The sequence below is a fragment of the Lissotriton helveticus genome, chromosome 10 (genome assembly GCF_964261635.1).
Source record: "Lissotriton helveticus chromosome 10, aLisHel1.1, whole genome shotgun sequence".
Taxonomy (NCBI): domain Eukaryota; kingdom Metazoa; phylum Chordata; class Amphibia; order Caudata; family Salamandridae; genus Lissotriton; species Lissotriton helveticus.
Window position 1 is genome coordinate 589,958,352 of NC_136071.1, and position 16,781 is coordinate 589,975,132.

Here is a 16,781-nt window from a genome sequence, read left to right on the forward strand (position 1 = left end):
TTTCTTGCTAGAGTGAAAAAACAACAACTTGAGAGAAAACATGACGTTGTGAGGCTCACTTAGAGGGAGACTAGCCAAATAGCCCTGCTTTTTTTCTGAAAGACGCTTCAGAAATTGTTCAAAATGTCTCCTGGCCACTCAGGCTCGTTGGTCTAGGGGTATGATTCTCGCTTCGGGTGCGAGAGGTCCCGGGTTCAAATCCCGGACGAGCCCATGCTGTGGACATTTTCAGGATGCTTGTAATATAGGAGCATTTCTTCTTTTCAATGCTATAAGACGCTGTGTATGTCGAGAAAGTTCCTTACCCTGCACGCTATTTTCCACTTGTGGCGGGATAAAGGAGTGCAGGACTTCTTTGCAACTGCTTTTCTGGGCCAGACAAGCATGGTAGGAACATTACATGCATAGTGTTTTTCTAGTGTAATTTCAGGATATGGTTTCAAAATCGCCTCTTGGAATAAAAGTGGTCCTCATTCCTGTCTTCCAAAGAAATAGAGACCGGGTAAGGAGAGCCCAACTTTGAGCTTCAAGGACATTGGCCCTTAGTCTGTGCATTCCAGCCCAATACATGCCAACAAGATTCCTGAGTTAGTGTCTGTTTCTGTAGTGTAGTGGTTATCACGTTCGCCTTACACGCGAAAGGTCCCTGGTTCGAGACCGGGCAGAAACAGCGGTTTGCTGTTTTTAACAGTGTTTGCCTTTACTTGCTGACTTTATAGGAAAGCTGAGATAATAGAGGCTGTCTATCCCTCACCAACCTGACGTAGTGTGCTCCAGGGATCTCAGTGACAGCTCGAAAAGAGAAGTGACGATAGCTTGCGCCATTCGCTTGCTCGCCCTTTGCTCTGAAGGGTGGGCCTACTTCATGAAAGCAAGGAATGAGAGCAGAAATGCTTTTCTTGTCCTCACCGCAAGCAGACACTTAGAAAAAACAAACTGTCTGAAGGACAGAGGCTTTTTAATTTCTTGTTTGATGACGGCCATGGAAAAGACAGCAATCATATTGCAGAAGAGAGCAACATGTGCAGTTGCTTGCTTTGGGTGAAGCATTCACCGACTAGCTGCCACTAACCCCTGGAGCCATGTCAGAGGTGACTCTTGCGTGGCTCGTTGGTCTAGGGGTATGATTCTCGCTTAGGGTGCGAGAGGTCCCGGGTTCAAATCCCGGACGAGCCCTTTTTAGAGCTAAACATACAAATCGTACTAAAAATGCACTATGCCTGACTATTTCTAGTAATACTCGGTGCATTGTTGCGCAACATATTCCTAACCTCAGAAGAAAAATGGATCACCGTGCTTTTTCTGCCTACCTGCTTAGTCTCAGTGTGTCCCAGGTGATGCTTTCCCAAGCTGTACTCGCAGACATTTAGGCATCAGATATTTGTCTGTCGATGCCTGCACAAGTAAATTTTGAATACGTCTAATTGCAAGCATGTTGGATGATATCTCTGAGGTTTTCACACTTGTTCTGCACATTCTGAGCCGCTGCTGATACAGCAGAATAGAAGTAGGGTGAAGCCTTGAGAGGAACTTTGCTTTAACAGTAGCAAGCAGCAAGGTCGTTTCTGTAGTGTAGTGGTCATCACGTTCGCCTAACACGCGAAAGGTCCTCGGTTCGAGACCGGGCAGAAACACTGAGCGTTGGCTGCTTTTATGTGCACACTCTAAAACCTTATTATCTGAATGCAAGTTTAAGAAGAGGTGGTCTTTGAACACAGTGAGCCGTGGGAAACTTTCTTTACCTTTGCAAGACGAAACAAAGTTATCTGCATCCGTCATCTGGGGGTCGTTCTTGTGCCTATTTTTATTTTGTTTAAGCTATGTTGTATTGTTGGGGCCTTTACACCTGTGACATTGCTGTGAAGGTTGTAAGTGGAAACATTGGCAGGTGCAGATAGAAGAGTTAGACCTAAGCCCCCCTCATGAGCCGTCAGGATGGCCGAGTGGTCTAAGGCGCCAGACTCAAGAGAGCTTGATCTTCAGTGTAGCTGAGCCTTCTGGTCTCCTCATGGAGGCGTGGGTTCAAATCCCACTTCTGACAAGTCCCTTTTACACCCGTAAATCTTCCTGTTTTTTGCAGTGCGTTCCCGGCAAACACCACAATCTTTGCAGGAACCTGTAGCATGTGAAGAGAAATCCACCAACAATCAGGCTGGGCCCTCAATCACAATTCCATGGATTTCTGGAAATGACACCTCAGGCACACCTTCCATTAAATTTGCACTCCATCACAGTAACTGCCATGCTGGGTTTCTAACTAAGCAGTTGATCCCATCATTTGTTGTGAGGCTCTCCTGCCACCTTTTGGGCAGAGAAGGCACTGTCCCTGCAAAAACACAGGCAGACATGTTCAACAGGGCTTCCTGGTTTTGTGGGAGGAGCAGAATGCCATTGGTCCCCCCTTGCAAATTCTAATTTACATAAGGAAGACAGAGAGGTAGCTGGGAGTAGACACTGCACACGGGCATTGCACTCTCTCTTATGATTTGCAGCCAATTCTAGATTGAGGCAGGAGGAAAGGAGGTGACTCGCCCAACAATGGCTATACTGAGAAGTCAGCCACTCTGGGTCTCCCAGGTGAGTGTTTCAGGCCTGTGAGCCACTCATATAAATCTCGCCTGATCGAGCCTGATCGAGCGCGTTTGAATCCAAATATCAAACCCCTCTTTCTCAGGCGCAGGAAATGGTGGGCCCTTCATTGCTTCTGGTGTGGAAGTCTATGGGGCAAGGGTCCAGGACTTGCAGAGGAGAACAATTGCCAGAAAGTGCTTGCTGTTCTCATCTGTGCCTTTTTTCTGCTCACTGGCTGATAGGAGATTGGCTGCCCCCTTTCTTGCTAGAGTGAAAAAACAACAACTTGAGAGAAAACATGACGTTGTGAGGCTCACTTAGAGGGAGACTAGCCAAATAGCCCTGCTTTTTTTCTGAAAGACGCTTCAGAAATTGTTCAAAATGTCTCCTGGCCACTCAGGCTCGTTGGTCTAGGGGTATGATTCTCGCTTCGGGTGCGAGAGGTCCCGGGTTCAAATCCCGGACGAGCCCATGCTGTGGACATTTTCAGGATGCTTGTAATATAGGAGCATTTCTTCTTTTCAATGCTATAAGACGCTGTGTATGTCGAGAAAGTTCCTTACCCTGCACGCTATTTTCCACTTGTGGCGGGATAAAGGAGTGCAGGACTTCTTTGCAACTGCTTTTCTGGGCCAGACAAGCATGGTAGGAACATTACATGCATAGTGTTTTTCTAGTGTAATTTCAGGATATGGTTTCAAAATCGCCTCTTGGAATAAAAGTGGTCCTCATTCCTGTCTTCCAAAGAAATAGAGACCGGGTAAGGAGAGCCCAACTTTGAGCTTCAAGGACATTGGCCCTTAGTCTGTGCATTCCAGCCCAATACATGCCAACAAGATTCCTGAGTTAGTGTCTGTTTCTGTATTGTAGTGGTTATCACGTTCGCCTTACACGCGAAAGGTCCCTGGTTCGAGACCGGGCAGAAACAGCGGTTTGCTGTTTTTAACAGTGTTTGCCTTTACTTGCTGACTTTATAGGAAAGCTGAGATAATAGAGGCTGTCTATCCCTCACCAACCTGACGTAGTGTGCTCCAGGGATCTCAGTGACAGCTCGAAAAGAGAAGTGACGATAGCTTGCGCCATTCGCTTGCTCGCCCTTTGCTCTGAAGGGTGGGCCTACTTCATGAAAGCAAGGAATGAGAGCAGAAATGCTTTTCTTGTCCTCACCGCAAGCAGACACTTAGAAAAAACAAACTGTCTGAAGGACAGAGGCTTTTTAATTTCTTGTTTGATGACGGCCATGGAAAAGACAGCAATCATATTGCAGAAGAGAGCAACATGTGCAGTTGCTTGCTTTGGGTGAAGCATTCACCGACTAGCTGCCACTAACCCCTGGAGCCATGTCAGAGGTGACTCTTGCGTGGCTCGTTGGTCTAGGGGTATGATTCTCGCTTAGGGTGCGAGAGGTCCCGGGTTCAAATCCCGGACGAGCCCTTTTTAGAGCTAAACATACAAATCGTACTAAAAATGCACTATGCCTGACTATTTCTAGTAATACTCGGTGCATTGTTGCGCAACATATTCCTAACCTCAGAAGAAAAATGGATCACCGTGCTTTTTCTGCCTACCTGCTTAGTCTCAGTGTGTCCCAGGTGATGCTTTCCCAAGCTGTACTCGCAGACATTTAGGCATCAGATATTTGTCTGTCGATGCCTGCACAAGTAAATTTTGAATACGTCTAATTGCAAGCATGTTGGATGATATCTCTGAGGTTTTCACACTTGTTCTGCACATTCTGAGCCGCTGCTGATACAGCAGAATAGAAGTAGGGTGAAGCCTTGAGAGGAACTTTGCTTTAACAGTAGCAAGCAGCAAGGTCGTTTCTGTAGTGTAGTGGTCATCACGTTCGCCTAACACGCGAAAGGTCCTCGGTTCGAGACCGGGCAGAAACACTGAGCGTTGGCTGCTTTTATGTGCACACTCTAAAACCTTATTATCTGAATGCAAGTTTAAGAAGAGGTGGTCTTTGAACACAGTGAGCCGTGGGAAACTTTCTTTACCTTTGCAAGACGAAACAAAGTTATCTGCATCCGTCATCTGGGGGTCGTTCTTGTGCCTATTTTTATTTTGTTTAAGCTATGTTGTATTGTTGGGGCCTTTACACCTGTGACATTGCTGTGAAGGTTGTAAGTGGAAACATTGGCAGGTGCAGATAGAAGAGTTAGACCTAAGCCCCCCTCATGAGACGTCAGGATGGCCGAGTGGTCTAAGGCGCCAGACTCAAGAGAGCTTGATCTTCAGTGTAGCTGAGCCTTCTGGTCTCCTCATGGAGGCGTGGGTTCAAATCCCACTTCTGACAGGTCCCTTTTACACCCGTAAATCTTCCTGTTTTTTGCAGTGCGTTCCCGGCAAACACCACAATCTTTGCAGGAACCTGTAGCATGTGAAGAGAAATCCACCAACAATCAGGCTGGGCCCTCAATCACAATTCCATGGATTTCTGGAAATGACACCTCAGGCACACCTTCCATTAAATTTGCACTCCATCACAGTAACTGCCTTGCTGGGTTTCTAACTAAGCAGTTGATCCCATCATTTGTTGTGAGGCTCTCCTGCCACCTTTTGGGCAGAGAAGGCACTGTCCCTGCAAAAACACAGGCAGACATGTTCAACAGGGCTTCCTGGTTTTGTGGGAGGAGCAGAATGCCATTGGTCCCCCCTTGCAAATTCTAATTTACATAAGGAAGACAGAGAGGTAGCTGGGAGTAGGCACTGCACACGGGCATTGCACTCTCTCTTATGATTTGCAGCCAATTCTAGATTGAGGCAGGAGGAAAGGAGGTGACTCGCCCAACAATGGCTATACTGAGAAGTCAGCCACTCTGGGTCTCCCAGGTGAGTGTTTCAGGCCTGTGAGCCACTCATATAAATCTCGCCTGATCGAGCCTGATCGAGCGCGTTTGAATCCAAATATCAAACCCCTCTTTCTCAGGCGCAGGAAATGGTGGGCCCTTCATTGCTTCTGGTGTGGAAGTCTATGGGGCAAGGGTCCAGGACTTGCAGAGGAGAACAATTGCCAGAAAGTGCTTGCTGTTCTCATCTGTGCCTTTTTTCTGCTCACTGGCTGATAGGAGATTGGCTGCCCCCTTTCTTGCTAGAGTGAAAAAACAACAACTTGAGAGAAAACATGACGTTGTGAGGCTCACTTAGAGGGAGACTAGCCAAATAGCCCTGCTTTTTTTCTGAAAGACGCTTCAGAAATTGTTCAAAATGTCTCCTGGCCACTCAGGCTCGTTGGTCTAGGGGTATGATTCTCGCTTCGGGTGCGAGAGGTCCCGGGTTCAAATCCCGGACGAGCCCATGCTGTGGACATTTTCAGGATGCTTGTAATATAGGAGCATTTCTTCTTTTCAATGCTATAAGACGCTGTGTATGTCGAGAAAGTTCCTTACCCTGCACGCTATTTTCCACTTGTGGCGGGATAAAGGAGTGCAGGACTTCTTTGCAACTGCTTTTCTGGGCCAGACCAGCATGGTAGGAACATTACATGCATAGTGTTTTTCTAGTGTAATTTCAGGATATGGTTTCAAAATCGCCTCTTGGAATAAAAGTGGTCCTCATTCCTGTCTTCCAAAGAAATAGAGACCGGGTAAGGAGAGCCCAACTTTGAGCTTCAAGGACATTGGCCCTTAGTCTGTGCATTCCAGCCCAATACATGCCAACAAGATTCCTGAGTTAGTGTCTGTTTCTGTAGTGTAGTGGTTTTCACGTTCGCCTTACACGCGAAAGGTCCTTGGTTCGAGACCGGGCAGAAACAGCGGTTTGCTGTTTTTAACAGTGTTTGCCTTTACTGGCTGACTTTATAGGAAAGCTGAGATAATAGAGGCTGTCTATCCCTCACCAACCTGACGTAGTGTGCTCCAGGGATCTCAGTGACAGCTCGAAAAGAGAAGTGACGATAGCTTGCGCCATTCGCTTGCTCGCCCTTTGCTCTGAAGGGTGGGCCTACTTTATGAAAGCAAGGAATGAGAGCAGAAATGCTTTTCTTGTCCTCACCGCAAGCAGACACTTAGAGAAAACAAACTGTCTGAAGGACAGAGGCTTTTTAATTTCTTGTTTGATGACGGCCATGGAAAAGACAGCAATCATATTGCAGAAGAGAGCAACATGTGCAGTTGCTTGCTTTGGGTGAAGCATTCACCGACTAGCTGCCACTAACCCCTGGAGCCATGTCAGAGGTGACTCTTGCGTGGCTCGTTGGTCTAGGGGTATGATTCTCGCTTAGGGTGCAAGAGGTCCCGGGTTCAAATCCCAGACGAGCCCTTTTTAGAGCTAAACATACAAATCGTACTAAAAATGCACTATGCCTGACTATTTCTAGTAATACTCGGTGCATTGTTGCGCAACATATTCCTAACCTCAGAAGAAAAATGGATCATCGTGCTTTTTCTGCCTACCTGCTTAGTCTCAGTGTGTCCCAGGTGATGCTTTCCCAAGCTGTACTCGCAGACATTTAGGCATCAGATATTTGTCTGTCGATGCCTGCACAAGTAAATTTTGAATACGTCTAATTGCAAGCATGTTGGATGATATCTCTGAGGTTTTCACACTTGTTCTGCACATTCTGAGCCGCTGCTGATACAGCAGAATAGAAGTAGGGTGAAGCCTTGAGAGGAACTTTGCTTTAACAGTAGCAAGCAGCAAGGTCGTTTCTGTAGTGTAGTGGTCATCACGTTCGCCTAACACGCGAAAGGTCCCCGGTTCGAGACCGGGCAGAAACACTGAGCGTTGGCTGCTTTTATGTGCACACTCTAAAACCTTATTATCTGAATGCAAGTTTAAGAAGAGGTGGTCTTTGAACACAGTGAGCCGTGGGAAACTTTCTTTACCTTTGCAAGACGAAACAAAGTTATCTGCATCCGTCATCTGGGGGTCGTTCTTGTGCCTATTTTTATTTTGTTTAAGCTATGTTGTATTGTTGGGGCCTTTACACCTGTGACATTGCTGTGAAGGTTGTAAGTGGAAACATTGGCAGGTGCAGATAGAAGAGTTAGACCTAAGCCCCCCTCATGAGCCGTCAGGATGGCCGAGTGGTCTAAGGCGCCAGACTCAAGAGAGCTTGATCTTCAGTGTAGCTGAGCCTTCTGGTCTCCTCATGGAGGCGGGGGTTCAAATCCCACTTCTGACAGGTCCCTTTTACACCCGTAAATCTTCCTGTTTTTTGCAGTGCGTTCCCGGCAAACACCACAATCTTTGCAGGAACCTGTAGCATGTGAAGAGAAATCCACCAACAATCAGGCTGGGCCCTCAATCACAATTCCATGGATTTCTGGAAATGACACCTCAGGCACACCTTCCATTAAATTTGCACTCCATCACAGTAACTGCCTTGCTGGGTTTCTAACTAAGCAGTTGATCCCATCATTTGTTGTGAGGCTCTCCTGCCACCTTTTGGGCAGAGAAGGCACTGTCCCTGCAAAAACACAGGCAGACATGTTCAACAGGGCTTCCTGGTTATGTGGGAGGAGCAGAATGCCATTGGTTCCCCCCTTGCAAATTCTAATTTACATAAGGAAGACAGAGAGGTAGCTGGGAGTAGGCACTGCACACGGGCATTGCACTCTCTCTTATGATTTGCAGCCAATTCTAGATTGAGGCAGGAGGAAAGGAGGTGACTCGCCCAACAATGGCTATACTGAGAAGTCAGCCACTCTGGGTCTCCCAGGTGAGTGTTTCAGGCCTGTGAGCCACTCATATAAATCTCGCCTGATCGAGCCTGATCGAGCGCTGAGCGAGCGCGTTTGAATCCAAATATCAAACCCCTCTTTCTCAGGCGCAGGAAATGGTGGGCCCTTCATTGCTTCTGGTGTGGAAGTCTATGGGGCAAGGGTCCAGGACTTGCAGAGGAGAACAATTGCCAGAAAGTGCTTGCTGTTCTCATCTGTGCCTTTTTTCTGCTCACTGGCTGATAGGAGATTGGCTGCCCCCTTTCTTGCTAGAGTGAAAAAACAACAACTTGAGAGAAAACATGACGTTGTGAGGCTCACTTAGAGGGAGACTAGCCAAATAGCCCTGCTTTTTTTCTGAAAGACGCTTCAGAAATTGTTCAAAATGTCTCCTGGCCACTCAGGCTCGTTGGTCTAGGGGTATGATTCTCGCTTCGGGTGCGAGAGGTCCCGGGTTCAAATCCCGGACGAGCCCATGCTGTGGACATTTTCAGGATGCTTGTAATATAGGAGCATTTCTTCTTTTCAATGCTATAAGACGCTGTGTATGTCGAGAAAGTTCCTTACCCTGCACGCTATTTTCCACTTGTGGCGGGATAAAGGAGTGCAGGACTTCTTTGCAACTGCTTTTCTGGGCCAGACAAGCATGGTAGGAACATTACATGCATAGTGTTTTTCTAGTGTAATTTCAGGATATGGTTTCAAAATCGCCTCTTGGAATAAAAGTGGTCCTCATTCCTGTCTTCCAAAGAAATAGAGACCGGGTAAGGAGAGCCCAACTTTGAGCTTCAAGGACATTGGCCCTTAGTCTGTGCATTCCAGCCCAATACATGCCAACAAGATTCCTGAGTTAGTGTCTGTTTCTGTAGTGTAGTGGTTATCACGTTCGCCTTACACGCGAAAGGTCCCTGGTTCGAGACCGGGCAGAAACAGCGGTTTGCTGTTTTTAACAGTGTTTGCCTTTACTTGCTGACTTTATAGGAAAGCTGAGATAATAGAGGCTGTCTATCCCTCACCAACCTGACGTAGTGTGCTCCAGGGATCTCAGTGACAGCTCGAAAAGAGAAGTGACGATAGCTTGCGCCATTCGCTTGCTCGCCCTTTGCTCTGAAGGGTGGGCCTACTTCATGAAAGCAAGGAATGAGAGCAGAAATGCTTTTCTTGTCCTCACCGCAAGCAGACACTTAGAAAAAACAAACTGTCTGAAGGACAGAGGCTTTTTAATTTCTTGTTTGATGACGGCCATGGAAAAGACAGCAATCATATTGCAGAAGAGAGCAACATGTGCAGTTGCTTGCTTTGGGTGAAGCATTCACCGACTAGCTGCCACTAACCCCTGGAGCCATGTCAGAGGTGACTCTTGCGTGGCTCGTTGGTCTAGGGGTATGATTCTCGCTTAGGGTGCGAGAGGTCCCGGGTTCAAATCCCGGACGAGCCCTTTTTAGAGCTAAACATACAAATCGTACTAAAAATGCACTATGCCTGACTATTTCTAGTAATACTCGGTGCATTGTTGCGCAACATATTCCTAACCTCAGAAGAAAAATGGATCACCGTGCTTTTTCTGCCTACCTGCTTAGTCTCAGTGTGTCCCAGGTGATGCTTTCCCAAGCTGTACTCGCAGACATTTAGGCATCAGATATTTGTCTGTCGATGCCTGCACAAGTAAATTTTGAATACGTCTAATTGCAAGCATGTTGGATGATATCTCTGAGGTTTTCACACTTGTTCTGCACATTCTGAGCCGCTGCTGATACAGCAGAATAGAAGTAGGGTGAAGCCTTGAGAGGAACTTTGCTTTAACAGTAGCAAGCAGCAAGGTCGTTTCTGTAGTGTAGTGGTCATCACGTTCGCCTAACACGCGAAAGGTCCTCGGTTCGAGACCGGGCAGAAACACTGAGCGTTGGCTGCTTTTATGTGCACACTCTAAAACCTTATTATCTGAATGCAAGTTTAAGAAGAGGTGGTCTTTGAACACAGTGAGCCGTGGGAAACTTTCTTTACCTTTGCAAGACGAAACAAAGTTATCTGCATCCGTCATCTGGGGGTCGTTCTTGTGCCTATTTTTATTTTGTTTAAGCTATGTTGTATTGTTGGGGCCTTTACACCTGTGACATTGCTGTGAAGGTTGTAAGTGGAAACATTGGCAGGTGCAGATAGAAGAGTTAGACCTAAGCCCCCCTCATGAGCCGTCAGGATGGCCGAGTGGTCTAAGGCGCCAGACTCAAGAGAGCTTGATCTTCAGTGTAGCTGAGCCTTCTGGTCTCCTCATGGAGGCGTGGGTTCAAATCCCACTTCTGACAAGTCCCTTTTACACCCGTAAATCTTCCTGTTTTTTGCAGTGCGTTCCCGGCAAACACCACAATCTTTGCAGGAACCTGTAGCATGTGAAGAGAAATCCACCAACAATCAGGCTGGGCCCTCAATCACAATTCCATGGATTTCTGGAAATGACACCTCAGGCACACCTTCCATTAAATTTGCACTCCATCACAGTAACTGCCATGCTGGGTTTCTAACTAAGCAGTTGATCCCATCATTTGTTGTGAGGCTCTCCTGCCACCTTTTGGGCAGAGAAGGCACTGTCCCTGCAAAAACACAGGCAGACATGTTCAACAGGGCTTCCTGGTTATGTGGGAGGAGCAGAATGCCATTGGTTCCCCCCTTGCAAATTCTAATTTACATAAGGAAGACAGAGAGGTAGCTGGGAGTAGGCACTGCACACGGGCATTGCACTCTCTCTTATGATTTGCAGCCAATTCTAGATTGAGGCAGGAGGAAAGGAGGTGACTCGCCCAACAATGGCTATACTGAGAAGTCAGCCACTCTGGGTCTCCCAGGTTAGTGTTTCAGGCCTGTGAGCCACTCATATAAATCTCGCCTGATCGAGCCTGATCGAGCGCTGAGCGAGCGCGTTTGAATCCAAATATCAAACCCCTCTTTCTCAGGCGCAGGAAATGGTGGGCCCTTCATTGCTTCTGGTGTGGAAGTCTATGGGGCAAGGGTCCAGGACTTGCAGAGGAGAACAATTGCCAGAAAGTGCTTGCTGTTCTCATCTGTGCCTTTTTTCTGCTCACTGGCTGATAGGAGATTGGCTGCCCCCTTTCTTGCTAGAGTGAAAAAACAACAACTTGAGAGAAAACATGACGTTGTGAGGCTCACTTAGAGGGAGACTAGCCAAATAGCCCTGCTTTTTTTCTGAAAGACGCTTCAGAAATTGTTCAAAATGTCTCCTGGCCACTCAGGCTCGTTGGTCTAGGGGTATGATTCTCGCTTCGGGTGCGAGAGGTCCCGGGTTCAAATCCCGGACGAGCCCATGCTGTGGACATTTTCAGGATGCTTGTAATATAGGAGCATTTCTTCTTTTCAATGCTATAAGACGCTGTGTATGTCGAGAAAGTTCCTTACCCTGCACGCTATTTTCCACTTGTGGCGGGATAAAGGAGTGCAGGACTTCTTTGCAACTGCTTTTCTGGGCCAGACAAGCATGGTAGGAACATTACATGCATAGTGTTTTTCTAGTGTAATTTCAGGATATGGTTTCAAAATCGCCTCTTGGAATAAAAGTGGTCCTCATTCCTGTCTTCCAAAGAAATAGAGACCGGGTAAGGAGAGCCCAACTTTGAGCTTCAAGGACATTGGCCCTTAGTCTGTGCATTCCAGCCCAATACATGCCAACAAGATTCCTGAGTTAGTGTCTGTTTCTGTAGTGTAGTGGTTATCACGTTCGCCTTACACGCGAAAGGTCCCTGGTTCGAGACCGGGCAGAAACAGCGGTTTGCTGTTTTTAACAGTGTTTGCCTTTACTTGCTGACTTTATAGGAAAGCTGAGATAATAGAGGCTGTCTATCCCTCACCAACCTGACGTAGTGTGCTCCAGGGATCTCAGTGACAGCTCGAAAAGAGAAGTGACGATAGCTTGCGCCATTCGCTTGCTCGCCCTTTGCTCTGAAGGGTGGGCCTACTTCATGAAAGCAAGGAATGAGAGCAGAAATGCTTTTCTTGTCCTCACCGCAAGCAGACACTTAGAAAAAACAAACTGTCTGAAGGACAGAGGCTTTTTAATTTCTTGTTTGATGACGGCCATGGAAAAGACAGCAATCATATTGCAGAAGAGAGCAACATGTGCAGTTGCTTGCTTTGGGTGAAGCATTCACCGACTAGCTGCCACTAACCCCTGGAGCCATGTCAGAGGTGACTCTTGCGTGGCTCGTTGGTCTAGGGGTATGATTCTCGCTTAGGGTGCGAGAGGTCCCGGGTTCAAATCCCGGACGAGCCCTTTTTAGAGCTAAACATACAAATCGTACTAAAAATGCACTATGCCTGACTATTTCTAGTAATACTCGGTGCATTGTTGCGCAACATATTCCTAACCTCAGAAGAAAAATGGATCACCGTGCTTTTTCTGCCTACCTGCTTAGTCTCAGTGTGTCCCAGGTGATGCTTTCCCAAGCTGTACTCGCAGACATTTAGGCATCAGATATTTGTCTGTCGATGCCTGCACAAGTAAATTTTGAATACGTCTAATTGCAAGCATGTTGGATGATATCTCTGAGGTTTTCACACTTGTTCTGCACATTCTGAGCCGCTGCTGATACAGCAGAATAGAAGTAGGGTGAAGCCTTGAGAGGAACTTTGCTTTAACAGTAGCAAGCAGCAAGGTCGTTTCTGTAGTGTAGTGGTCATCACGTTCGCCTAACACGCGAAAGGTCCTCGGTTCGAGACCGGGCAGAAACACTGAGCGTTGGCTGCTTTTATGTGCACACTCTAAAACCTTATTATCTGAATGCAAGTTTAAGAAGAGGTGGTCTTTGAACACAGTGAGCCGTGGGAAACTTTCTTTACCTTTGCAAGACGAAACAAAGTTATCTGCATCCGTCATCTGGGGGTCGTTCTTGTGCCTATTTTTATTTTGTTTAAGCTATGTTGTATTGTTGGGGCCTTTACACCTGTGACATTGCTGTGAAGGTTGTAAGTGGAAACATTGGCAGGTGCAGATAGAAGAGTTAGACCTAAGCCCCCCTCATGAGACGTCAGGATGGCCGAGTGGTCTAAGGCGCCAGACTCAAGAGAGCTTGATCTTCAGTGTAGCTGAGCCTTCTGGTCTCCTCATGGAGGCGTGGGTTCAAATCCCACTTCTGACAGGTCCCTTTTACACCCGTAAATCTTCCTGTTTTTTGCAGTGCGTTCCCGGCAAACACCACAATCTTTGCAGGAACCTGTAGCATGTGAAGAGAAATCCACCAACAATCAGGCTGGGCCCTCAATCACAATTCCATGGATTTCTGGAAATGACACCTCAGGCACACCTTCCATTAAATTTGCACTCCATCACAGTAACTGCCTTGCTGGGTTTCTAACTAAGCAGTTGATCCCATCATTTGTTGTGAGGCTCTCCTGCCACCTTTTGGGCAGAGAAGGCACTGTCCCTGCAAAAACACAGGCAGACATGTTCAACAGGGCTTCCTGGTTTTGTGGGAGGAGCAGAATGCCATTGGTCCCCCCTTGCAAATTCTAATTTACATAAGGAAGACAGAGAGGTAGCTGGGAGTAGGCACTGCACACGGGCATTGCACTCTCTCTTATGATTTGCAGCCAATTCTAGATTGAGGCAGGAGGAAAGGAGGTGACTCGCCCAACAATGGCTATACTGAGAAGTCAGCCACTCTGGGTCTCCCAGGTGAGTGTTTCAGGCCTGTGAGCCACTCATATAAATCTCGCCTGATCGAGCCTGATCGAGCGCGTTTGAATCCAAATATCAAACCCCTCTTTCTCAGGCGCAGGAAATGGTGGGCCCTTCATTGCTTCTGGTGTGGAAGTCTATGGGGCAAGGGTCCAGGACTTGCAGAGGAGAACAATTGCCAGAAAGTGCTTGCTGTTCTCATCTGTGCCTTTTTTCTGCTCACTGGCTGATAGGAGATTGGCTGCCCCCTTTCTTGCTAGAGTGAAAAAACAACAACTTGAGAGAAAACATGACGTTGTGAGGCTCACTTAGAGGGAGACTAGCCAAATAGCCCTGCTTTTTTTCTGAAAGACGCTTCAGAAATTGTTCAAAATGTCTCCTGGCCACTCAGGCTCGTTGGTCTAGGGGTATGATTCTCGCTTCGGGTGCGAGAGGTCCCGGGTTCAAATCCCGGACGAGCCCATGCTGTGGACATTTTCAGGATGCTTGTAATATAGGAGCATTTCTTCTTTTCAATGCTATAAGACGCTGTGTATGTCGAGAAAGTTCCTTACCCTGCACGCTATTTTCCACTTGTGGCGGGATAAAGGAGTGCAGGACTTCTTTGCAACTGCTTTTCTGGGCCAGACAAGCATGGTAGGAACATTACATGCATAGTGTTTTTCTAGTGTAATTTCAGGATATGGTTTCAAAATCGCCTCTTGGAATAAAAGTGGTCCTCATTCCTGTCTTCCAAAGAAATAGAGACCGGGTAAGGAGAGCCCAACTTTGAGCTTCAAGGACATTGGCCCTTAGTCTGTGCATTCCAGCCCAATACATGCCAACAAGATTCCTGAGTTAGTGTCTGTTTCTGTAGTGTAGTGGTTATCACGTTCGCCTTACACGCGAAAGGTCCCTGGTTCGAGACCGGGCAGAAACAGCGGTTTGCTGTTTTTAACAGTGTTTGCCTTTACTTGCTGACTTTATAGGAAAGCTGAGATAATAGAGGCTGTCTATCCCTCACCAACCTGACGTAGTGTGCTCCAGGGATCTCAGTGACAGCTCGAAAAGAGAAGTGACGATAGCTTGCGCCATTCGCTTGCTCGCCCTTTGCTCTGAAGGGTGGGCCTACTTCATGAAAGCAAGGAATGAGAGCAGAAATGCTTTTCTTGTCCTCACCGCAAGCAGACACTTAGAAAAAACAAACTGTCTGAAGGACAGAGGCTTTTTAATTTCTTGTTTGATGACGGCCATGGAAAAGACAGCAATCATATTGCAGAAGAGAGCAACATGTGCAGTTGCTTGCTTTGGGTGAAGCATTCACCGACTAGCTGCCACTAACCCCTGGAGCCATGTCAGAGGTGACTCTTGCGTGGCTCGTTGGTCTAGGGGTATGATTCTCGCTTAGGGTGCGAGAGGTCCCGGGTTCAAATCCCGGACGAGCCCTTTTTAGAGCTAAACATACAAATCGTACTAAAAATGCACTATGCCTGACTATTTCTAGTAATACTCGGTGCATTGTTGCGCAACATATTCCTAACCTCAGAAGAAAAATGGATCACCGTGCTTTTTCTGCCTACCTGCTTAGTCTCAGTGTGTCCCAGGTGATGCTTTCCCAAGCTGTACTCGCAGACATTTAGGCATCAGATATTTGTCTGTCGATGCCTGCACAAGTAAATTTTGAATACGTCTAATTGCAAGCATGTTGGATGATATCTCTGAGGTTTTCACACTTGTTCTGCACATTCTGAGCCGCTGCTGATACAGCAGAATAGAAGTAGGGTGAAGCCTTGAGAGGAACTTTGCTTTAACAGTAGCAAGCAGCAAGGTCGTTTCTGTAGTGTAGTGGTCATCACGTTCGCCTAACACGCGAAAGGTCCTCGGTTCGAGACCGGGCAGAAACACTGAGCGTTGGCTGCTTTTATGTGCACACTCTAAAACCTTATTATCTGAATGCAAGTTTAAGAAGAGGTGGTCTTTGAACACAGTGAGCCGTGGGAAACTTTCTTTACCTTTGCAAGACGAAACAAAGTTATCTGCATCCGTCATCTGGGGGTCGTTCTTGTGCCTATTTTTATTTTGTTTAAGCTATGTTGTATTGTTGGGGCCTTTACACCTGTGACATTGCTGTGAAGGTTGTAAGTGGAAACATTGGCAGGTGCAGATAGAAGAGTTAGACCTAAGCCCCCCTCATGAGACGTCAGGATGGCCGAGTGGTCTAAGGCGCCAGACTCAAGAGAGCTTGATCTTCAGTGTAGCTGAGCCTTCTGGTCTCCTCATGGAGGCGTGGGTTCAAATCCCACTTCTGACAGGTCCCTTTTACACCCGTAAATCTTCCTGTTTTTTGCAGTGCGTTCCCGGCAAACACCACAATCTTTGCAGGAACCTGTAGCATGTGAAGAGAAATCCACCAACAATCAGGCTGGGCCCTCAATCACAATTCCATGGATTTCTGGAAATGACACCTCAGGCACACCTTCCATTAAATTTGCACTCCATCACAGTAACTGCCTTGCTGGGTTTCTAACTAAGCAGTTGATCCCATCATTTGTTGTGAGGCTCTCCTGCCACCTTTTGGGCAGAGAAGGCACTGTCCCTGCAAAAACACAGGCAGACATGTTCAACAGGGCTTCCTGGTTTTGTGGGAGGAGCAGAATGCCATTGGTCCCCCCTTGCAAATTCTAATTTACATAAGGAAGACAGAGAGGTAGCTGGGAGTAGGCACTGCACACGGGCATTGCACTCTCTCTTATGATTTGCAGCCAATTCTAGATTGAGGCAGGAGGAAAGGAGGTGACTCGCCCAACAATGGCTATACTGAGAAGTCAGCCACTCTGGGTCTCCCAGGTGAGTGTTTCAGGCCTGTGAGCCACTCATATAAA

General features: G+C 47.2%; 30 non-coding genes across 30 annotated transcripts; all 30 read left to right on the forward strand.

Moving 5' to 3' along the window:
* Positions 1-141: 141 nt before the first annotated feature.
* Positions 142-213, forward strand: TRNAP-CGG (transfer RNA proline (anticodon CGG)). Its single transcript has one exon. It is a non-coding gene; the product is annotated as a tRNA-Pro (tRNA).
* A 384-nt stretch (positions 214-597) lies between these two features.
* On the forward strand, positions 598-670 carry TRNAV-UAC (transfer RNA valine (anticodon UAC)). The gene has a single exon. It is a non-coding gene; the product is annotated as a tRNA-Val (tRNA).
* A 434-nt stretch (positions 671-1,104) lies between these two features.
* TRNAP-AGG (transfer RNA proline (anticodon AGG)) lies at positions 1,105-1,176 on the forward strand. Its single transcript has one exon. It is a non-coding gene; the product is annotated as a tRNA-Pro (tRNA).
* A 385-nt stretch (positions 1,177-1,561) lies between these two features.
* TRNAV-AAC (transfer RNA valine (anticodon AAC)) lies at positions 1,562-1,634 on the forward strand. Its single transcript has one exon. It is a non-coding gene; the product is annotated as a tRNA-Val (tRNA).
* A 295-nt stretch (positions 1,635-1,929) lies between these two features.
* Positions 1,930-2,041, forward strand: TRNAL-CAA (transfer RNA leucine (anticodon CAA)). The gene is made up of 2 exons: positions 1,930-1,967; positions 1,996-2,041. It is a non-coding gene; the product is annotated as a tRNA-Leu (tRNA).
* A 929-nt stretch (positions 2,042-2,970) lies between these two features.
* Positions 2,971-3,042, forward strand: TRNAP-CGG (transfer RNA proline (anticodon CGG)). The gene has a single exon. It is a non-coding gene; the product is annotated as a tRNA-Pro (tRNA).
* A 384-nt stretch (positions 3,043-3,426) lies between these two features.
* On the forward strand, positions 3,427-3,499 carry TRNAV-UAC (transfer RNA valine (anticodon UAC)). The gene has a single exon. It is a non-coding gene; the product is annotated as a tRNA-Val (tRNA).
* A 434-nt stretch (positions 3,500-3,933) lies between these two features.
* Positions 3,934-4,005, forward strand: TRNAP-AGG (transfer RNA proline (anticodon AGG)). The gene has a single exon. It is a non-coding gene; the product is annotated as a tRNA-Pro (tRNA).
* A 385-nt stretch (positions 4,006-4,390) lies between these two features.
* TRNAV-AAC (transfer RNA valine (anticodon AAC)) lies at positions 4,391-4,463 on the forward strand. Its single transcript has one exon. It is a non-coding gene; the product is annotated as a tRNA-Val (tRNA).
* Positions 4,464-4,758: 295 nt separating this feature from the next.
* On the forward strand, positions 4,759-4,870 carry TRNAL-CAA (transfer RNA leucine (anticodon CAA)). Its single transcript has 2 exons — positions 4,759-4,796; positions 4,825-4,870. It is a non-coding gene; the product is annotated as a tRNA-Leu (tRNA).
* A 929-nt stretch (positions 4,871-5,799) lies between these two features.
* On the forward strand, positions 5,800-5,871 carry TRNAP-CGG (transfer RNA proline (anticodon CGG)). Its single transcript has one exon. It is a non-coding gene; the product is annotated as a tRNA-Pro (tRNA).
* A 384-nt stretch (positions 5,872-6,255) lies between these two features.
* On the forward strand, positions 6,256-6,328 carry TRNAV-UAC (transfer RNA valine (anticodon UAC)). Its single transcript has one exon. It is a non-coding gene; the product is annotated as a tRNA-Val (tRNA).
* A 434-nt stretch (positions 6,329-6,762) lies between these two features.
* Positions 6,763-6,834, forward strand: TRNAP-AGG (transfer RNA proline (anticodon AGG)). Its single transcript has one exon. It is a non-coding gene; the product is annotated as a tRNA-Pro (tRNA).
* Positions 6,835-7,219: 385 nt separating this feature from the next.
* Positions 7,220-7,292, forward strand: TRNAV-AAC (transfer RNA valine (anticodon AAC)). Its single transcript has one exon. It is a non-coding gene; the product is annotated as a tRNA-Val (tRNA).
* Positions 7,293-7,587: 295 nt separating this feature from the next.
* Positions 7,588-7,699, forward strand: TRNAL-CAA (transfer RNA leucine (anticodon CAA)). Its single transcript has 2 exons — positions 7,588-7,625; positions 7,654-7,699. It is a non-coding gene; the product is annotated as a tRNA-Leu (tRNA).
* A 941-nt stretch (positions 7,700-8,640) lies between these two features.
* On the forward strand, positions 8,641-8,712 carry TRNAP-CGG (transfer RNA proline (anticodon CGG)). The gene has a single exon. It is a non-coding gene; the product is annotated as a tRNA-Pro (tRNA).
* A 384-nt stretch (positions 8,713-9,096) lies between these two features.
* TRNAV-UAC (transfer RNA valine (anticodon UAC)) lies at positions 9,097-9,169 on the forward strand. Its single transcript has one exon. It is a non-coding gene; the product is annotated as a tRNA-Val (tRNA).
* Positions 9,170-9,603: 434 nt separating this feature from the next.
* Positions 9,604-9,675, forward strand: TRNAP-AGG (transfer RNA proline (anticodon AGG)). Its single transcript has one exon. It is a non-coding gene; the product is annotated as a tRNA-Pro (tRNA).
* Positions 9,676-10,060: 385 nt separating this feature from the next.
* Positions 10,061-10,133, forward strand: TRNAV-AAC (transfer RNA valine (anticodon AAC)). Its single transcript has one exon. It is a non-coding gene; the product is annotated as a tRNA-Val (tRNA).
* A 295-nt stretch (positions 10,134-10,428) lies between these two features.
* TRNAL-CAA (transfer RNA leucine (anticodon CAA)) lies at positions 10,429-10,540 on the forward strand. The gene is made up of 2 exons: positions 10,429-10,466; positions 10,495-10,540. It is a non-coding gene; the product is annotated as a tRNA-Leu (tRNA).
* Positions 10,541-11,481: 941 nt separating this feature from the next.
* TRNAP-CGG (transfer RNA proline (anticodon CGG)) lies at positions 11,482-11,553 on the forward strand. Its single transcript has one exon. It is a non-coding gene; the product is annotated as a tRNA-Pro (tRNA).
* A 384-nt stretch (positions 11,554-11,937) lies between these two features.
* On the forward strand, positions 11,938-12,010 carry TRNAV-UAC (transfer RNA valine (anticodon UAC)). Its single transcript has one exon. It is a non-coding gene; the product is annotated as a tRNA-Val (tRNA).
* A 434-nt stretch (positions 12,011-12,444) lies between these two features.
* On the forward strand, positions 12,445-12,516 carry TRNAP-AGG (transfer RNA proline (anticodon AGG)). The gene has a single exon. It is a non-coding gene; the product is annotated as a tRNA-Pro (tRNA).
* A 385-nt stretch (positions 12,517-12,901) lies between these two features.
* TRNAV-AAC (transfer RNA valine (anticodon AAC)) lies at positions 12,902-12,974 on the forward strand. The gene has a single exon. It is a non-coding gene; the product is annotated as a tRNA-Val (tRNA).
* Positions 12,975-13,269: 295 nt separating this feature from the next.
* TRNAL-CAA (transfer RNA leucine (anticodon CAA)) lies at positions 13,270-13,381 on the forward strand. The gene is made up of 2 exons: positions 13,270-13,307; positions 13,336-13,381. It is a non-coding gene; the product is annotated as a tRNA-Leu (tRNA).
* Positions 13,382-14,310: 929 nt separating this feature from the next.
* Positions 14,311-14,382, forward strand: TRNAP-CGG (transfer RNA proline (anticodon CGG)). The gene has a single exon. It is a non-coding gene; the product is annotated as a tRNA-Pro (tRNA).
* A 384-nt stretch (positions 14,383-14,766) lies between these two features.
* Positions 14,767-14,839, forward strand: TRNAV-UAC (transfer RNA valine (anticodon UAC)). The gene has a single exon. It is a non-coding gene; the product is annotated as a tRNA-Val (tRNA).
* Positions 14,840-15,273: 434 nt separating this feature from the next.
* On the forward strand, positions 15,274-15,345 carry TRNAP-AGG (transfer RNA proline (anticodon AGG)). Its single transcript has one exon. It is a non-coding gene; the product is annotated as a tRNA-Pro (tRNA).
* Positions 15,346-15,730: 385 nt separating this feature from the next.
* TRNAV-AAC (transfer RNA valine (anticodon AAC)) lies at positions 15,731-15,803 on the forward strand. The gene has a single exon. It is a non-coding gene; the product is annotated as a tRNA-Val (tRNA).
* A 295-nt stretch (positions 15,804-16,098) lies between these two features.
* On the forward strand, positions 16,099-16,210 carry TRNAL-CAA (transfer RNA leucine (anticodon CAA)). Its single transcript has 2 exons — positions 16,099-16,136; positions 16,165-16,210. It is a non-coding gene; the product is annotated as a tRNA-Leu (tRNA).
* The last annotated feature ends 571 nt before the right edge of the window (positions 16,211-16,781 follow it).